The sequence below is a fragment of the Protopterus annectens genome, chromosome 1.part1, assembly GCF_019279795.1.
Source record: "Protopterus annectens isolate FY-2018-M chromosome 1.part1, PAN1.0, whole genome shotgun sequence".
Classification (NCBI taxonomy): Eukaryota; Metazoa; Chordata; order Ceratodontiformes; family Protopteridae; genus Protopterus; species Protopterus annectens.
In genome coordinates this window covers 750,135,909-750,155,053 of record NC_056726.1, presented here as the reverse complement: position 1 = coordinate 750,155,053, position 19,145 = coordinate 750,135,909, and the positions used below count along the sequence as shown (strand labels likewise).

At 38.3% G+C, this 19,145-nt stretch overlaps 1 long non-coding RNA gene across 2 annotated transcripts in view; it reads right to left on the bottom strand.

Annotated features, from left to right (window-relative positions):
* LOC122806965 overlaps positions 1–19,145 on the bottom strand; it is a 770,054-nt gene that overhangs the window by 747,402 nt on the left and 3,507 nt on the right. The window lies entirely within an intron of this gene.

Below are 19,145 nucleotides of genomic sequence, written 5' to 3'. Positions count from 1 at the left end.
CTTGCATCGTGCCACCCAACGTTAGATCCCAGTGCCTCTATCAAGTGGAGCCACTGCAGTGATCCCCGGGGTGAACTTTCTATTTCCCATCCACTCATCAAGATTTCTAATGAAGAGGGCCAGTGAGGTGCTCTGCTTGACATGTTTGGGAAGTCTATTCCAGAGCATGGGTTATGAACCTGTCCCTCTAGCATGTTCTGTTGATTGTGGTAATGAGGTTGAGGTCTCTGGAGCATGTGGTGCAGAGGGATTTGGATTTCTTTAGATGTAGCATTTCTAACAGAGCTGGGTCAGACATGGCTTTGTAAGTCAAGCAGAGATTGCCCCTTAGTAGACGATATGTGACAGAGAATAGCTGGAGTTTTTTAAGTCTGTCTGTGTAGGACACGTGTTTAAGGTGATCGTCTTTGTGAGGTACTTTTCTGGCCTTTCCAGCTGTTGCATGTGTCTAGTGAGGTACATGCCGAATGGGGCATTATACTTGAAAACTGGCCTAATGAGGGAAGAGTAGAGAGAGATAATGACCTCTTTCTTCCTGGATGCAAAACCCTTGGTAATGAGATATGCCACACAGAAGGATTTTCTGACCACAGTGAGAATGTGGCGGTCAAAGGAGAGGTTGCTGTCAACCTGTGTCCCCAGATCTCTTATAACGTCTTCAGTGTTCAATGTGCGCCCATCGATGTGGTAATTAGTAGGAACTGAGTGTTTCCCAAAGGGGATGATACATTTTTTGGCATTAAGCTTAAGGCCACTGTTTCGACACAGTCATTGGTCTCAGAAAGGCCTTTCTGTAGGATGTCTACATCACTTGGGGAGTTGATAATAACTCCCAGCTTGCAGTCATCTGCAAACTTGGTTAGACAGAGTCCATCCATGTTGGCCTGGACTTCTACGAAGTAGATGCCAAACAGGAGAGGACCCAGGACTGATCCCTGTGGGACCCCACTCATGACTGGTCGGCAATCTGACTTGGAGTCCGCTACTTTCACATTGCGGGTTCTATCTGTGAGCCAATTTGCAACCCACCTAGTGATATAGGGGTTCATGCCTAGTTTGGTGAGTTTATCAATAATTCCTGAGTGGGGAATGGTATCAAAGGCCTTGGCCAGATCGAGGTAGGCTGTATGAACTGCCTTGCCCTTATCCACAGCTCTAGTGACTGACTCAAAGAAGTCAACCCAGGTTATGCAGGCATGCTCTACCTTTCTCAAAACCAAACTGCGTGAGATCTAGAGTTTGGAGATTCCCTATTCCATGATGATGCGCTCCACAGCCTTACATATCAGACTAGTCAGGCTAATGGGGCGATAATTCCCAGGGTGTGTAGTCACTCCCCCTTTATGATGAGGGGTGACTGTAGCAGTGTGCCATTTGGTAGGGACAATGCCTGAGGTGAGGCTGGGATTGAACAGGGCACACAGATGTGGTGCCAATTCACTTTGTGGTTCATGTAGAACACATCCAGGGATATTGTTGGGTCCCACTGAAGCTCTATTCTTGGCCTTGGTCAATGCAGCTTTAACCTGTGCTGCAGTAATGTTGGGTGCCTGGCAATCCTCCGGTACTGTGATTGGTCCTTTATGGGGGGAGAGAGGGGTAAAGTCGGCACTGAATCTGTCAGCCACTATGTTAGTAATATCTATTGGCTCAGTATAAGAGGCACCATTGTGCAGTAACTCAGAGCAAACCTGGGTATTTCCATGGAGATTCTTGATACAACTATAGAAGGCTTTGTGGTTGTTTTTAGTGTCTGCTGCAATTCTGCCTTCATAGCTGGCTTTAGAGGTTTTGATGAAGGATCTCAACATTTTGTTGGGGCTAATAAGGGAGTTTTTCCAGTCTTGGGACTTCACCTTTTTCCTGCAACAGTTTCTTCCTTCAGTTGTAGAGTTTATTAATGACAGGGGACCACCAGATTGACTTCCTTTTTTTGGAGCAGAGCGTCTTGGCTCTGTTGGGTATGGATAGTTCCATGCATTTATGTACATGTTCGTGCAGTGCATTGGTGTATGATTCAGCATTCATGCATCTATTTTCTATTGACATGGGTGCCGTGAAATTAATCACCTTTGTTTTTAGGAGCCCAAAGTCAGCTTTGGAGAAGTTTTTCATGGTGGTTACCTTTGCAAGGAGTGTGGGTGAGATGCGGATTTCCATGGTGATTAGTTTGTGGTCGGACCTAACCAGGGAGGAATTGACTATTGGTGTAGAGCAATGGTTGCCCATGTTATTAATATCCAGATCAAGGATGTTGTTTCTTCTAGTGGGGGTAAGAATGAGCTGGTCCAAGGCATTGGAATTGATGACTTCCAGGAAGCGTTGGGCCAGTGTATTGGTGCACGAGTAGTTTTCCCAGTTGATGGAGGGGTAGTTGAAGTCACCTAGTACGAGAGTGTTGTGTTGGTCCCTAATAGTTTCCAGGGTGCTTAGGAACGTGGAGTGAGAGTCTTGCGACATGGTTGGGGACCTATAGCAGGCTACGACCTGAATTGCCATCTTACCTAATGTTAGTTGTACCTGAAGTGTGCATATCCTTTATGAATATGGAGACACCACCGCCTTTGGAGCTTTGGTCCATGTTCTGGGGCCGAAAGGTGTGGAATGAGTTATAGCCTGGTAGTGCAGGGGTGCTTTCTGCTACTTTAAACTAGGTCTCCATTGCAACACAAATGTTGATGTTCTCCATTTTGAGGAGTGCTTCGAGCAAGTGCATCTTGAGATTTAGACTTCTAGCACTGAGCAGCATGACCCTCAGATTGCATTTACTTATAGTTGTTATGGTGGTAATTTGATCTTTGGAACATGACCTAAAAAGGCACTATAAGGGTGGCAACAGCCTTAGCCAGTATCCGGAAACCCAGGGGTGAGGTCGAGGTCTGTCAATCATGTCATCCCAAGCAGATAGATACTGGATACTTAGAATGACAGTAGAAACTTAGCCAATTGTTGAAGTTAATCATTTTCTGCTTGTACTGCAGTATGATTCTGGGTGACGGTAGGATGCTGCTCAGGGCTAGGGTCATACCTGCCTGGGTCACATAATCCGAGAGCTCCTCCATGTCTCTTTTCATGTAGTCCAGGGAGGTGCATCTCACGTCATTCACACCCACATGAACATTAAATAATTTCTATTCAGGTCTTTCCATAGACAAACCTGTTCTTATATATTTATTATATTTTATTTTTTGTAAACACAAACTTGACATTGGTGGCTTTAAGGTTTTACAATTAATGAATTAGTTAATTGAGAAGCAATTACCCAGTTTATATATATAAATGCTTTTGAGGCTGTGATATTTTAATTCTGATGAAGTCTGCTTCGTGGTTTGGACGAAAAGCTAACTGTGAATTTGTGAGATTAAAATAAAATTGTCCGAGGTGTTCCTTAAACCAGTTGCGTGGTTTCCTGTCTGGAGTTGGTGTCTGTATCTAACAAGTGGAATTCTGTGTTTTTGGTATATTAATTTACAATGGTTGTCATAATGGACTCAGAGTACAGGTGTCAGTAGTTATCTAAGGAATGGGATGCAATATTTGAATGTAAGAACTGATACATTTTACTGGAGATTCAGGATTACAAAATTCTGGGAGGGATGGTGAAGGAAATGTGGTTTATTGTGAAGGGAGAGTCAGTGTGATGGGATAGATAATATATAATATGCACTATTGGTGATGTATAAATATGTAATTTATTGTCTGTTTTCTGAATAAATAATTAAAAAAACAAAAATAAAAAGTATAAAAAAAAAATCTTACATCAGTACTGGCTATGATAACAAGAGCACATTAACTGACAGAAACCATGCATGCTAGCCTGAGAACAAAGTTTTTTTTTTCTCATTAAGGATTAATCTAATTCCTGAATTGCTTTTTTGATTACACCGTTAGGTTAATGGCGTTTAGATATCACCCTACAGAAATAGAACAACAAACCCTTGGAATTTGTTTAGTCACAGGCCAGGGCACTTGTGGGCACAGATCTACATTATGTCCTTTTGGGCTACCATGGGTAAGTGTATACAGTCTTCCAGATGTCAACAGAAATACAAATACATTAAGGTGGCAAAGCTCAGATCTGATTTTTGCAGTCTATATGGGATTTCCATATGCCCTGGATGCAATGGAATAATTAACTATATTGAACCTTTAATACCAATCCAGACCTCAAGAACTGACAGGAGTGAGGATATGCTGCAATACTACAAGGGACAATAATGGGTTCTGGGCAGTAAAAAAAGACTACATGAGATTTCCACATACCCTGGAAACAATGGAATAATTAGCCTTAATGAAGCTTTAATACCAGTTCCAGATCACAAGATTTGATAGGCGTGAGGATATGCAGCTATACTACAAGGAATAATTATGATTTCTGGGCAGTAAAAAAAAAAAAAAAAAAAAGGTGTGTCATACTCATGACAGAGGATATCATTACTAGGCCCCACAAAGAATTGGAAGTTATGCTTAAATTGACTGCTTATCGTGGATTTAATGGGCTTTCCAACTCATCATCAACATCAATCCTACCTGTCAACTGTAGCCATCTCTCTCTCTCTCTTTATTCAATGCCACTCTCCTGCCTTCTTCGATATTCATGCCTGACTATTGTAGATATTCTGTCACGCAAGCCATTCAGAGTTTTCCTATAATGCCACATAGCCTGCATACAGTTATTTTTTTGATCTGCCCCTTTGCCTTGTTTGATAATGTAGTCAATCACCAGTATGAGCAGCAGTGGGCTCAGAGATGAACCTTGATTCATACCCACTCCCACTGATAGTCCCTCTGTGAGACCGAATTCTGTTCATACTTGAGGTATTGGGTCCTTGTACACAGCATGCATTAATTCTGCCAATGTTTCTGGGACTTTGAACCAACACAGGACTGCCAAAATTGTCTTTCTTGGGACCCTGTCATATGCTTTCTCCACGTCTAGGAATGCACAGTTGGACTCTTTCCTCATCTCTAACTTCTTTTCAACTATTTGTCTTTCTGCAAACATCAGGTCAGCTGTGCTGCATCCTGATCTGAATCCAAACTGATCACCTCCCATCTTACTTTTGACCACTAAGTGTGTTTGATTATCAGTCGCCCTCTCCAGTACTTCAGTGCAGTGTGAAAAACATTTACATTCTCTGTACTGTCCACAGTTGTGAATGTCCCTTTGTTCTTAAACACTGGCACTAGTGTACTTATTCTCCAGTCATCTGGATACACTTTTCTCTCTGTACTACTATGCGTACCCTCAGGAGCCATTTCTCTCCCCTCTCACCCAGCACATTTATCATATCTGCTATGGGGTCTATGTCAGATGACAGACTTTTTGCAAACTCAAAAAAAATTTTGAAGAGACCATAAGACAGACATTCTTAAAATTTGAACATCAAAAAAGAAAAAAAAACAAAACACAAAAATTTACTTTTTTACGTTTCCCCCTGCAAATTATATATACCAACTCTGAGACTGCACAACAGTGAGGAAAAGGGTACATTTCCTGATCCATGCTGTACCACAATCTCCATTCAAAAGCTTTAAGCTTTCAAAAACTCAATCATATGGTCTCGACCATATGGAGTTTGAGTTTCTGAAAACTTGATCAATTGATACGGACCCCTGCTGTGACCTCATCTGAGCCTGCTGCTTTCTCTGACTTTATTGTCCTTAATACTGTACTTACTTCACTTATGGTGGACTCCTTCTCTTCTCTTATTATAGGCTGTGTCTGGAGCAGTACAGCTTCTGTGGGCTTTCCTTTATTCAGAAGCTGCTGGAAGTACTCCTTCCATCTGTCTTTGATGTCTTGTGGAGCTTCAAGTCTTTGATCCTAATTCAAAAGTGTTGAAGACCTCAGGCAAGAAAATTTAGTCTGACTCATTCTGACTTCTATAAAAGTTTATATATGAGGTATCTATTTTTACACAGGGTTGGATATGGGTCACATTACGAAGTTTTTTTAAATACTATTTTTTACACAGAGTTGGATATAGGACATATTACGAAGTTTGTTTGAATACCATTTTTTAAACAGGGTTGGATATGGGACACATTACGAAGTCTCTTTAAATACATCTTAGATTCATTCAGTGAGAAAAAAAGTATGATGTACTTATTATCAAGAGGAGAGTCTTCTTCATGTACAACATTCCAACCTAAACTGACCTCTTTCTGGCAAATGTAGGAAAAACATTGCGGTTCCAAGAAGAAGTGGAGGGGAACTGCTCCTGGAATTTTTTTTCAGGCTGGTCTTGGTGCCTGAAAACTTTCCATCAATACATTTACACTTTACAAAAACTTTAAATGTTTCAAACATCTTACTCCATCTGCTAGTGATGTCAAAGATAATATTCAGGAATGTGTGATCAAATTTTCTGGCCATATAAGCTTAACCTTATTCTGGGAGGAAACAAAAGACACCATACAATTAATATGGCCACATTCCCTTAGACTGGCAAAACAAGTGATATTTGGCAGGCTGAAGATGTCAGACTATGTACCTCACTGACAGAACAAGATGGTTAGATTTCTTATAACTAATGGGTTAAAATCATATTGGGCAATTGGAACGGCAGAAACTAAATTCCCTTTGACTCAGGACAATTGCTTTCATAAGTTTCTATATGATGTTCTTGTCCTCAGACAATCTAGGAATATTGAATCCTGGATCTCAGAGTCATATACCACATCTCTAACCTATTTGTACAGATTGTTCTAAAATATAACCAAATAGCAGCCACAATTTGCAGACATCAGAAGGCAACCAGTAACCAAAATAAGGTTGCAATGCCTCTCCAAAATCCCTGTAGTTATTAAAAGTTTAGTGTTTTCACCCTTTTGTCATCAGGACATCATCAAAATAATCAAGAAAGTAAAACCAAGTCCTTTTATAAACACTTAAGTGTCATGTGACTGCCCCTTCCGATCAGTAGTTGGCACAAACAACTTTGCATTTTCCATGGGGCACAGTCCCTCTCTCTTTTATGAAAATCCATTGTTCTTGCTGTAACTTCCACATTCATTCCTTCTTTCCTTCTCTTCTAAGGAGAAGTGCCAGATCCCTAATACCCTCATGCTCTACATGAGTGTAAAAAATGGAGGCACTAAAAATGGACAAAAAAAGTTTCAGATGATAATACCACACAAAATTGTCATGCATCTTTCAGAACTATAATGCTCTAGTCTCCTGCTGCAGCAGATGTAGAAGCCAAAAATTAACAGTTTTAAAAGTTGTAATACATTTGCACTGTCAAATATGAATCAAGGGTCTAATAGCTTTTAAAATTATTGCTTGATTAGAGGTATATAGCATATGGTTGCTGCATGTAGTAGTGCTAAGTGTGCTGCAACACTTTGCATTTTTTTGGGTAACTGCTTGCCCATCAGGTCAGCTGAAACTCCACACTTGACAAAGAATTATGATCTCATTTCTTAGATCATTACCAACTAGTTGTGTACATTTAAAATACATGTCAAGATTCACCTGCAGCCCATTGTTTCACACCGCTTTTGAGGTGATTACCTTGATATCTGTTTCTCAAACCAAGCTGGTTATGATCAGACACCTGAGACTGACTGTGGTTATTTATGCCATTGTTTAATTATGTAAAAATATCATTCAGGTATTTATCCATAAAACAGAATAATTGAATTCACAGATGAGGCCTGCATGAATTTGCAGTATTAATAGTGGGGAGATTACTTTGTAAAGTAGATAATAGTTATGGCAATTGTGCATTACATATTGCCTTTGAATCCCTACACTGTTTAATCATCCACTGATTGTCACTTTACTATGTGCTACTTGACTATGACTCCCAGCTCTTTACTATATGCAGATAACAATTAGGCTTGGCTGTGGTATATTATCTATATATATATATATATATATATATATATATATATATATATATATATATACACACACACACATGTATGAGTTATGGCATATACATGAGTTGCACAGCAGCTTAAGATTATTTTAGAAAACTCTCAGATATCAAGTTCTTTGTCAATGATCCCCACAATGAAAATCTTGGAATAACCAAAAGATAGATACCTCGCTCTACATCATCTGTGTCTTTTAGTGACTGAAACCCTGAGGCATTCATTTGTACAGTTGTTGGGCTGTGTATCTTCTCCCAGAGCCCAGATGTCAATTCATTCCATAATAATCAGTTTTCAGTCCCCTAATACAGGCAGATTTGACTTTCCAGCTCCACTAAAATTAAGAATAATGTGGTTGCTCTGACTTTAAACAACACATTAATAACTGACTATGCAACTCTCTCTAAAGAATTAAATAATTATTTACAATACTAAGAATATCATAATCAATGATTTTATAACTAATATTAACTGAGAAGACTGTGATACAAAACAAGTGACATGGTTATCAAGGCAATTCATCTGACTAAGAAAACAAAGTTAATAGGGTCAGACAACATTCCTTCTACTCAAGTTCACACTGTAACAGACACTACTGATGTATTATTGGGGAACATTTTTAATAAACAATTATATGGTGGTGATGTTCCAAGTAATTGGAAAATATCACGTACAACACCTATTCATAAAAATGGTCACAAAGACAACATCAGAAATTTTAGACCTATTAGTTTAGCATCTAATCTTTGGGATATTTTTGAAAGTTCTATTACTAATGTAATCAACAATAACAACACAATGGCTATCTTGGACATTTATCAGTACTTTTCTTATGGTCATTCATCACTCACAAATATGACTGAATTTTACAATCAATTTTCTATGGCTATGGACTTTGGACTGGCATGTGGAATTTTATTCCTAAATTTGGTCAAACAGTCAGATACTCTTTCTTTTCAAGCCATTTATTCCACATTATTTTGGATACAGAGACAAATGTTTAGCTAAGGTTGGGTGGATATAGGTGCTTAGGATCCCCCCCCCCCCTTGGCTGCCCTGGTGTGACTTTGAACTCTACAGTTCCCTACAAAATGGTGTCTACAGGACTGCAATCAGTTTCTTTCAACATTTAAACAGATTGAACTCTACAGTTCCCTACAAAACGGTGTCTACAGGACTGCAATCAGTTTCTTTCAACATTTAAACAGATTGAACTCTACAGTTCCCTACAAAACGGTGTCTACAGGACTGCAATCAGTTTCTTTCAACATTTAAACAGACTTACAGTTCCCTACAAAACGGTGTCTACAGGACTGCAATCAGTTTCTTTCAACATTTAAAAAGAGTAGGTTACACACAAAAAGCATTTGTTAAGCTTTCACTTACAGTGCTTTGTAATTAAGCAGGTCAGCATACTGGTCAGCCATACGGCTCTTTGTTTCTACTTGAGTGGTTGCCTCCTTCCCCTGTAACTGCAGTAAATTGACTCTTACATTACAGCTGTAATACTTACCTTATAGCTTTAGGACACCTTAGGAAACCTTGTAAACTGCAATAGCCTGACATTTGAACAAGCAACCCTTGTAAAAATTCCCAAAATTGTATACTGTTGGTCTGTCTTTCCTGCTAAACATAAGTGAAATTACAGTGCTGAGTGCAAGTAACATTAAAGTACTGAGTGCAAATAACACAGTGCTGAGTGCAGATTTCAACTTATCTCTGGTGTGGTGTCTTGAGTCAATCAGGGTATTAACTGTAACCACTCCCACTGCCTTCTCTTTTTCCCCACCCCCCTCTTTCCTCAAACAGGTTAAACTGCTACGATTCAGTACAGGCATCATTTTCAAATCTAGGTGCTTAGGATTTCCCTCTCTCTTCCCCCCCTTGGCTGACCTGGTGTGACTTTGTGTACGTTTCTTCATTGTGTGGATCTTTTACTGTTTTTTGTGCAACTGAATGACCTGCTGCTAAATTCTGATTCTGCACAGACTGCTCTATTTTGTTTTTCAGAGGCTCTATAAGTAGCTAGTGACTTCACTGAATTTCTGTGGTAATATTTGTGTTTAAACTGAACCTGTACCTAGAGAAAGTGTATAATCAGAGCTCCTCCTTGCTGCATGTGTTTTTTAATGTTTAAATTGCACACACACATTGAAGAAGTGCTTTTATGACTTGAATAACGTGGGCTAGCTATACCTGAAGTGCTTTTACTGGCAATTTTCTAGTTGTACAATTGTGAATAATTGATTTAGTTTTTCTGGTATATCTTTAAAATCTGGCAAGTGTTTATTTACTGCATTGCTCTCTTGCTTAGGTTTCTTAGCTATATAAATCTTAGTTCATTCAGAAGTATGCTATTTTACCCCCCCCCACCACCACCACACCTTTCTGAATGCATTATTATATAATAACTGCCTGTTGTTGTCTTCATGCTTACCCTAGAATTTCTGCTTTTCTCTTTTCCTAGTTGAACTCTACAGTTCCCTACAAAACGGTGTCTACAGGACTGCAATCAGTTTCTTTCAACATTTAAACAGAGTAGGTTACACACAAAAAGCATTTGTTAAGCTTTCACTTACAGTGCTTTGTAATTAAGCAGGTCACCATAATGGTCAGCCATAGGGCTCTTTGTTTCTACGTGAGTGGTTGCCTCCTTCCCCTGTAACTGCAGTAAATTGACTCTTACATTAGAGCTGTAATATTACCTTATAGCTTTAGGACACCTTAGGAAACCTTGTAAACTGCAACAGCCTGACATTTGAACAAGCAACCCTTGTAAAAATTCCCAAAATTGTATACTGTTGGTCTGTCTTTCCTGCTAAACATAAGTGAAATTACAGTGCTGAGTGCAAGTAACATTAAAGTACTGAGTGCAAATAACACAGTGCTGAGTGCAGATTTCAACTTATCTCTGGTGTGGTGTCTTGAGTCAATCAGGGTATTAACTGTAACCACTCCCACTGCCTTCTCTTTTCCCCCAACCCCTCTTTCCTCAAACAGGTTAAACTGCTACGATTCAGTACAGGCATCATTTTCAAATCTAGGTGCTTAGGATTTCCCTCTCCCCCCCCCCCCCTTGGCTGACCTGGTGTGACTTTGTGTAAGTTTCTTCATTGTATGGATCTTTTACTGTTTTTTGTGTAACTGAATGACCTGCTGCTAAATTCTGATTCTGCACAGACTGCTCTATTTTGTTTTTCAGAGGCTCTATAAGTAGCTAGTGACTTTACTGAATTGCTGTGGTAATATTTGTGTTTAAACTGAACCTGTACCTAGAGAAAGTGTATAATCAGAGCTCTTCCTTGCTGCATGTGTTTTTTAATGTTTAAACTGCACACACACATTGAAGAAGTGCTTTTATGACTTAACTTGGGCTAGCTATACCTGAAGTGCTTTTACTGGCAATTTTCTAGTTGTACAATTCTGAATAATTGATTTAGTTTTTCTGGTATTTCTTTAAAATCTGGCAAGTGTTTATTTACTGCATTGCTCTCTTGTTTAGGTTTCTTAGCTATAAATCTTAGTTCGTTCAGAAGTATGCTACTTTACCCCCCCACCAAACCTTTCTGAATGCATTATTATATAATAACTGCCTGTTGTTGTCTTCATGCTTACCCTAGAATTTCTGCTTTTCTCTTTTCCTAGTTGAACTCTACAGTTCCCTACAAAACGGTGTCTACAGGACTGCAATCAGTTTCTCTCAACATTTAAACAGAGTAGGTTACACACAAAAAGCATTTGTTAAGCTTTCACTTACAGTGCTTTGTAATTAAGCAGGTCACCCTATTGGTCAGCCATAGGGCTCTTTGTTTCTACTTGAGTGGTTGCCTCCTTCCCCTGTAACTGCAGTAAATTGACTCTTACATTAGAGCTGTAATACTTACCTTATAGCTTTAGGACACCCTAGGAAAGCTTGTAAACTGCAATAGCCCCGCTTCATTCGCCCTCGCTACGCTCGGGCTCTCTTCGCTCCCATCCCTGCCCCCAATTTCCTCCCGCCCCCAGTACCTCTAAATTTATAGTACTATAGCCACTCCCCCACTTTCTAGATCCTATCTGCTTTCATCTGGGATAATTCCACCCACCCCTATTCTACTACCTACATTTAATAGCACCTATTAGCTTTCATCTGGCATTCTCCCATTCCCCCCTTCCAGTACCTTTACCTCACCACTCTATCTTCTGGTGTTGCATCACCAGGTAAAACAGTTCCTTCACTCACTAGCTGAATCACATATACTGATATACTCCTCTTTACTACCCCTCTTGTTCACACCCCTCTTGTTCACACCATACCTCCTTACCTTGTATGAAAACCAGTTTCTTACGGGATTTCAGGTCCCAAAAGGCCATACTGTCACCCCAGCTGTAAATCCTTCCACCTTCAACCATACTTACAGTTCCAGATCCTATTCAACATCTTGTTCAGTCTATCAACATCTCAACCCCAGGCACATTATAGATCGAAACACTACCACAAACTAATAAACAAATTCCTGAAGTTCATCATCAAGTACAGACTCAACCTAATACTTGGTGGTGATATTCACCCCAACCCTGGCACACTCACTTCAGATACACATACCCCCTCTACTTGTAATCTAAGCTACAAACCTACAATTAATAGGCCAACTAACTCTCTCCTAGTCTGTCATCTCAATATTAGAAGCATTAATAACAAGGTACATGAATTGCATGCACTTCTGGATGTCCACTCCCCTGCGATTCTCTGTTTATCTGAAACCTGGTTAAAACCTAACACTAAAGACAATGAAGTGTTGCCATCTGGGTACAACATACACAGGCTGGATCGTTCTTCGAGGAAGGGGGGTGGGGTAGCTGTACTCTATAAATCTGAGTTGAATGTCACCATAGATGTAATACAACCTCCTCAGATTAATAACTCTGAGATTCTTGCCACCAAATTGCAACTTAATAAATTGCAACTTAATAAAAATAAATGCATTAATACCATCTGTATGTACATTCCCCCAGGTAACAATATATCTACATTTGAAGATATCCTGCACTGGTTATCATGTCACTACCCCCAAGAAACCCTACTACTTGGAGACTTTAACATAGACTGGGGCACCTGTTCCTTAGAATCCCCAACCACCCATATTAACCTGCATGCATTTACACAAATCATATCCACCCCTACCAGGATAGGTAAAACCAACCAAAAAGAAAGTTTACTTGACTGGGTACTCATAAACAGTCACCCCCAACTGTACACCTCTGGTACCCTCATTAATGGCCTAAGCGATCACCTTCTCACATATGTAATTAAGCACAAAACCATTAATTCCCAACAACCCTTACTCAGAAAGGTTAGAAACAATAAAAACTTTGACCCTGCCAAATTCCAACAAGAACTAAACTCATGTAATTGGTCTATTCTAAAACACCTCCCCTTAGAGGAAGCAGTAGCATACTTTAGCAACAAATTCCTTGAGATCCTTGATTTGCATGCACCTGTTCGTTCAAAGAGAACCAAGACAAAAACTGCACCATGGCTTTCTATAAAGTCTAAACTCAAAATTACCCTTAGAAACAAAGCATGGGCTTTATGGCGTTCTTCTAAAGTCCCTCATGATCACATTAAATACAGACAATCCAGGAACTAAACCAAAAAATCAATTTTACAAGACAAAAAACAATACTACTGTAATTTACAGACAGTAAATCAAAATAACCCTCAGAAGTTTTGGGCAGGTTTAAATAATCTACTACATCCTGGACAAACTTCAACCCCAATCCCTGCTGCTACTATTGATAAAACCCCTGAAGATGTTTCTGATAGTTTTAACCAATTCTTTACTGAGACAATTCAAACCCTAGCTAGCCAACTACCTCCTAGCTCCCCTGGTCCTGAAAGTAGCACCCCTAGAAACCTACTTGCGTTCAGCTTCCAACCAGTTGCCACTTCACTTATCCATACCTTGATCAAAAAATTAAAACCCACTACACTTTCTGCTGATCAACTCCCTGCCGAGTACCTACAAAAATCAGCTGATGCTATTGCTTACCCCATCTCAATACTAATCAATCGAACCATAGTAGAAGCTAAAATTTCCACCATCTGGAAAATATCCTATGTAATCCCACTTCACAAAGGAGGCAGCTCTACTGAATTCTCCAATTATAGGCCAATAGCTATACTCTCTCCACTTGCAAAGATTATGGAAAAATGTATTCACAGACAATTCATGCACCACCTAATCCAAAATCGCCTTATGGCAGACACTCAGCATGGCTTCCGTCCTCATCACAGCACTACTTCAGCCCTCCTAGCCTTTACTAACACTATAAACCATAATCGCAACAATAATTATATATCCTCAGCCCTCTTTTTGGATCTTTCCAAGGCATTCGATATGGTTGATCACCAACTTTTAATCCACACCCTGCAAACATTCTGTCTAGATACTGGAGCCCTCCAATGGTTTCAATCCTACCTGAATGGTCGACAGCAGGCTGTCCTCTGGCAGAACAAACTCTCTAACCTTCTACCTAACACCCTCAGAGTACCACAAGGCTCTATACTAGGGCCCTTGCTGTTCTCCATCTTCATGAACGACCTTTATACTGTCATCCCAAAAGTCAGCTGTATCCAGTATGCTGATGACTCTACTCTGATTTGCTCAGCCACATCTTCAGTAGAATTATGGTCAGCTACCCAGACCACCTTTAATACAATAGAAAACTGGCTTTCTGAACATCGTCTGATCCTAAATCCCAAAAAAACTAAAATGCTGTTATTTTCACCAACACGTAGGTCTACCGCTTTCACCTTTACCATAAAATCAAATGATGGCACAATAATCTCCCCTGACCCATCTACAAAACTATTAGGTGTCATCATAGACAATAATCTCAAATTTGACCTACATGTTAACCAAACTATCAAAACCATCAATAAAAAACTAGGGTCACTTTACAGAATAAAAGCCTTCCTAACCCCTCCAGCTAAAATTGCCATAGCTCGCTCTCACCTTCTTTCAACCCTTCTGTATGCATCCCCTCTACTCTTGAATTTGAACAAGACTGTCCTTAACAAACTCTCAATTTGCTACAACCACATTGCCAGGTTTGCCACTGGGCTGCCTTTTAGGACACATCATTGCATCAATCTAAATCAGCTTGGTTGGCTTGAACTACCTAGCCTAATCCAGTACAACCAACTGATTATGGCCTATAAAATCCTCTATAATCCGGACAATACTCCTGCACTTAAAAATATTATCACCCCCTATAACAATCCTAGACCGCCTCGATCCTCTAACAAACTACTAATTCAGACTAGCAAAATTAATAACACAGCCGGTGATTCTCTCTTTGCAAACTCTGTAAGTAGATCCTGGAACTCTCTTCCAGCTGATATTACCTTACTTTCCACCTTAGGTCAATTTAAAACTAGACTCAAACAACATTTGTCACTTAACTGGCTATGTCAATGTATCAAGCCTGGCTAACTCGAATGTGTAAAAATCTGTTAACCAGTTTACTGTGCAATTTAATTTAATCCTGACTTGTGCTCAGGACTAACTTTAACCTGTGGAACTTGATTAACTTGCTTACTTATGTAATCTCTGTAAATAGCCTGTTTGTAATATGTAATGCTGGTATTATGTAATGCTGTATCTGCTTACCCTTGGAGCTTTTCTCCCCGGGCCTCCGCTGAAAATGGACATGCATCCAGTCAGACTATCCCAGTCAACAAATGTAAAATAAATAAAATAAAAATATAGTGTTATGTGATATGACCATCAGAAACATACCAAATTTTTCTAATGCACTGCTTAATGGCCAGAGGTGTTTAGAGTGAGCTGACACATAGTACCATAGTTAAATGTTTAACCAGTCATTAGTAAACTTTTGTTGCAGCTATGTTTGTTGCTTCTTCCAGTACCTGTTGCTCTACAATTTTCATGTTTGATATTTAATGTGCTTAATGTCTTCTTTTGGTGCAGGTTGAAAAATCCAAGCCAGCAAACAAATACTACTATTTTACTCCCTTTCGTGTCATGAGTGTGTCATTCTTAAATCATGGCATAAGATACAACCAGCTTACATTTACACTGCAGGTGATGATTAGTAGATTCATGTACTAGGCCTTTTAAAAGTAATGTTCAAAACAAGGTAAAAAGAAGATTCATAAAGCAGTTACACTGAAGAAACAGCTATCATTCTGAACAGTCACACAATAAATATATCAAAACACCAAGGAAAACACATGTATGCTCCCAAGAAATAGTTAAACTATTTCCATTTTAAACAAAAGTATGTGTAATTAAAAGATGTCTCAAGTGTTAAACCCAAACACCCAAAATGTAGCTGTCTATTTACTACGTTCAGGACACCAGACAAGTTTCACCACTTTTTTTCCTTTTTTGTTCTTGTTTTGAAAACAGTGGACAGAGTTACTGAGGCAGTGAAATGCATGATTTAAGTAACAGCTGAATCCAGGTCAACTGGAATATTGTTTTGTATATGCTGCCAGCAGCACAGTCAAGATGTATCTGGAATTCATTAGGAACAATGCTGCAGACCAAGAAAAATAAACGAAATACTAAGCATATTTACAAGCTGCTTCCAATATTATGTACTTATGTTTTGAATGTGACTTTTTTTTACTCTAAGTTTTATACCTAATCTTCCAACTGGTAAAAAAAAACATAAAAATAATAGCATTTTTATACACAAAGTTGTTACATATACAGTTAATAAGGTTTAAGAAACAAAAGAAAGGAAAGTGGAAAGAGGACAGATACAAACATTTACAAATACTTTGCATGCACATACACATGTGCGTGTGTGTATATGGTATATATGCCCCGTGTGTGTGTGTATGTGTGTGTTTAAAACAAACTCTATCTAAAATTCAGCTTTGTATACGACAAGTAAAGAATTACCCAGAACAGCTATCAAAATAATCATTGGCTGAACTCCAAAAAGCAACATTTATTTGCTTGTTTGTTGTCATTTCTGTATTAATTCAATTTACATAAGTATTACATACTTGTAACTTCAGAAATGAAGTCACTCATCGCTAGAGCTTTAAGTCTGCAATGCTTCATGTTTAACATGACTTGCCTGAAAATATTGTACTAAGATTTTCAGAAGAGGAAAAAAGAAAACTGATTTTGAAATCTGAATATGAATATGCTAATCTTTCTGAATTAATAACCTCTCTCCTGGGAAAATTAACATTTTAAATAACAGTTTTACAACAAATGCAGTGACCATGATGGATTTATATGTAAAGCCAATTTATTTCAAAATATTTTAAATGATCTTTAAATGAATGTATTCACTGACTATGAACTTTTTTTTTTATTTTTAATAAATAATACTAAATTGTACTTTAATTCAACCTGATTTGTATTTTGGCACTATTACGGAAGACATCTAATAGGAATAGTTTGTGAAGACTGAAAATTTTGAAAGTATAGCTAGAAATTGTATTTTTTAAGCTATATCATATTGTTTAAATTCTGTTGACTGCTTGCAAATCTGACATCTTTGATTTTTAATGCTGTATACAGAAAACTGCTTTTGATACATCAAACTGGCATTGTTTTTTTTTTTTATGTACAATGGCAGAAAAAAAATCTGTTGTCTTGTGCTGCATACATACACGGACCAAAATACTGAAATTTACTTTTTTATGATTCTGATTAAAGAGCAGAACCCACCATGTAGCACTGTATGTTGTCATATGTGAAATGTGACTAATGGGTGCCATACATTTGTTGATAATAACAGAGAAGGCTGTTGGAATCAAACTCACTTTTACTGGATAATGTTTTTTTTTACATTACTGCACTAATTCTAGGACAGAATATACAAAACTACAAAAACAAGTCTTGAGTAAAATGTCATGACACCTGCATCATGGTCTGTGGGCAGTTAGGAGCTTGGGTCAGTGTACCAGTTTACTGAACACAATGCTTTGTTGCAGATCTGGTGACTTATTGAAAATAAAATAACACATAATGCTGCTTCCAATGAGGTTCTTGTTTTACCATGTTTTGTTTTGAGATTCATTTTAAAATATTTCCAAACATCTTGCTGTCAGAGTATGGCCAGTGAACTTTTTTCTCAGAATAAAGACTGCAACTAAATAAGACCCTATCTACCTGAGCTGGCAACAGATAGGTCCCATGGCACTTGAAAAAAACAGTAAGAGATTTTTCCTGGTGTCTTGATCAAATCACTGTTTGTATGAAAACCACCTCAGGTCAGTCCTGAGAATAGTCCATATGCCTATTTCGACTAACTTGGTCAGTAATAACAAATGAATGTAATAACAAATTTCCTATTAAATTAATCTATTTCTTTAAAACTTCTGCAGTTGTTAAATCCATGACTACCTGTGTTTGACCTCAATCCTATTATATTAATCTATTTCTTTAAAAACGTGTGCAATTGTTAAATCCATGACTACCTGTGTTTGACTTCAATCAGCACAATCCTTTTACCTTCCTTAATTCAAACAAAAGATGTTTGGAATATTCTCTTGTATAAAAACATAGGTTAACAGATGTGTACTAGACTAATGGCCCTGGAGCCTTTACAAGCCTAGTCCAAAAATTGCCCTGACGCCATGCCACCCATTGTTAATTCACAGTGCCTCTATCTAGTAGGGCAACTGGAGTGATCCCTGGGGTGAACTTTCTGTTACCAATCCACTCACTGAGATTTAATGAAGTAAGTACCATTTTTATCATAGATTACTAATGCCTAGTGTTTACTCTAATACCAATATCAGTTTTATTCTATATGCTCAAAAAATAACATTAGTAAATTAAATATTTGACAAACAGCATGCAAATAAACACAATATGTTGGACTAAAAGAAAGAAAGAACACTGTTTACAAGTTATTAACAGTGTAATGCTATAACATTATAAAACATAACTTTAATAAATCAAACATTTGGCAAATGGCAAAATGTATATAAATGTATGCAATATATTAAACTAAAAGAAACAATACAGGTATTCTATACAGTTTGAGTGACCCTAGGTACAGACTGAATTTATATCTAACCATATAATCAATGTACTGATAAAATGTTTTATTTGGATTTCTTACTAATAAGTATTGCTAAATTAAAAATTATGGTCATTTTTGACAAAGTGCAAGAATGAAATTGGTCAAGAAAGTAGTTCCTCAACCTTCCTTATCATCTGTTGCTTCACGATGGTAATCCTAGATAAGCATGTTACTGACTGAGAATGACTATTGCTTTA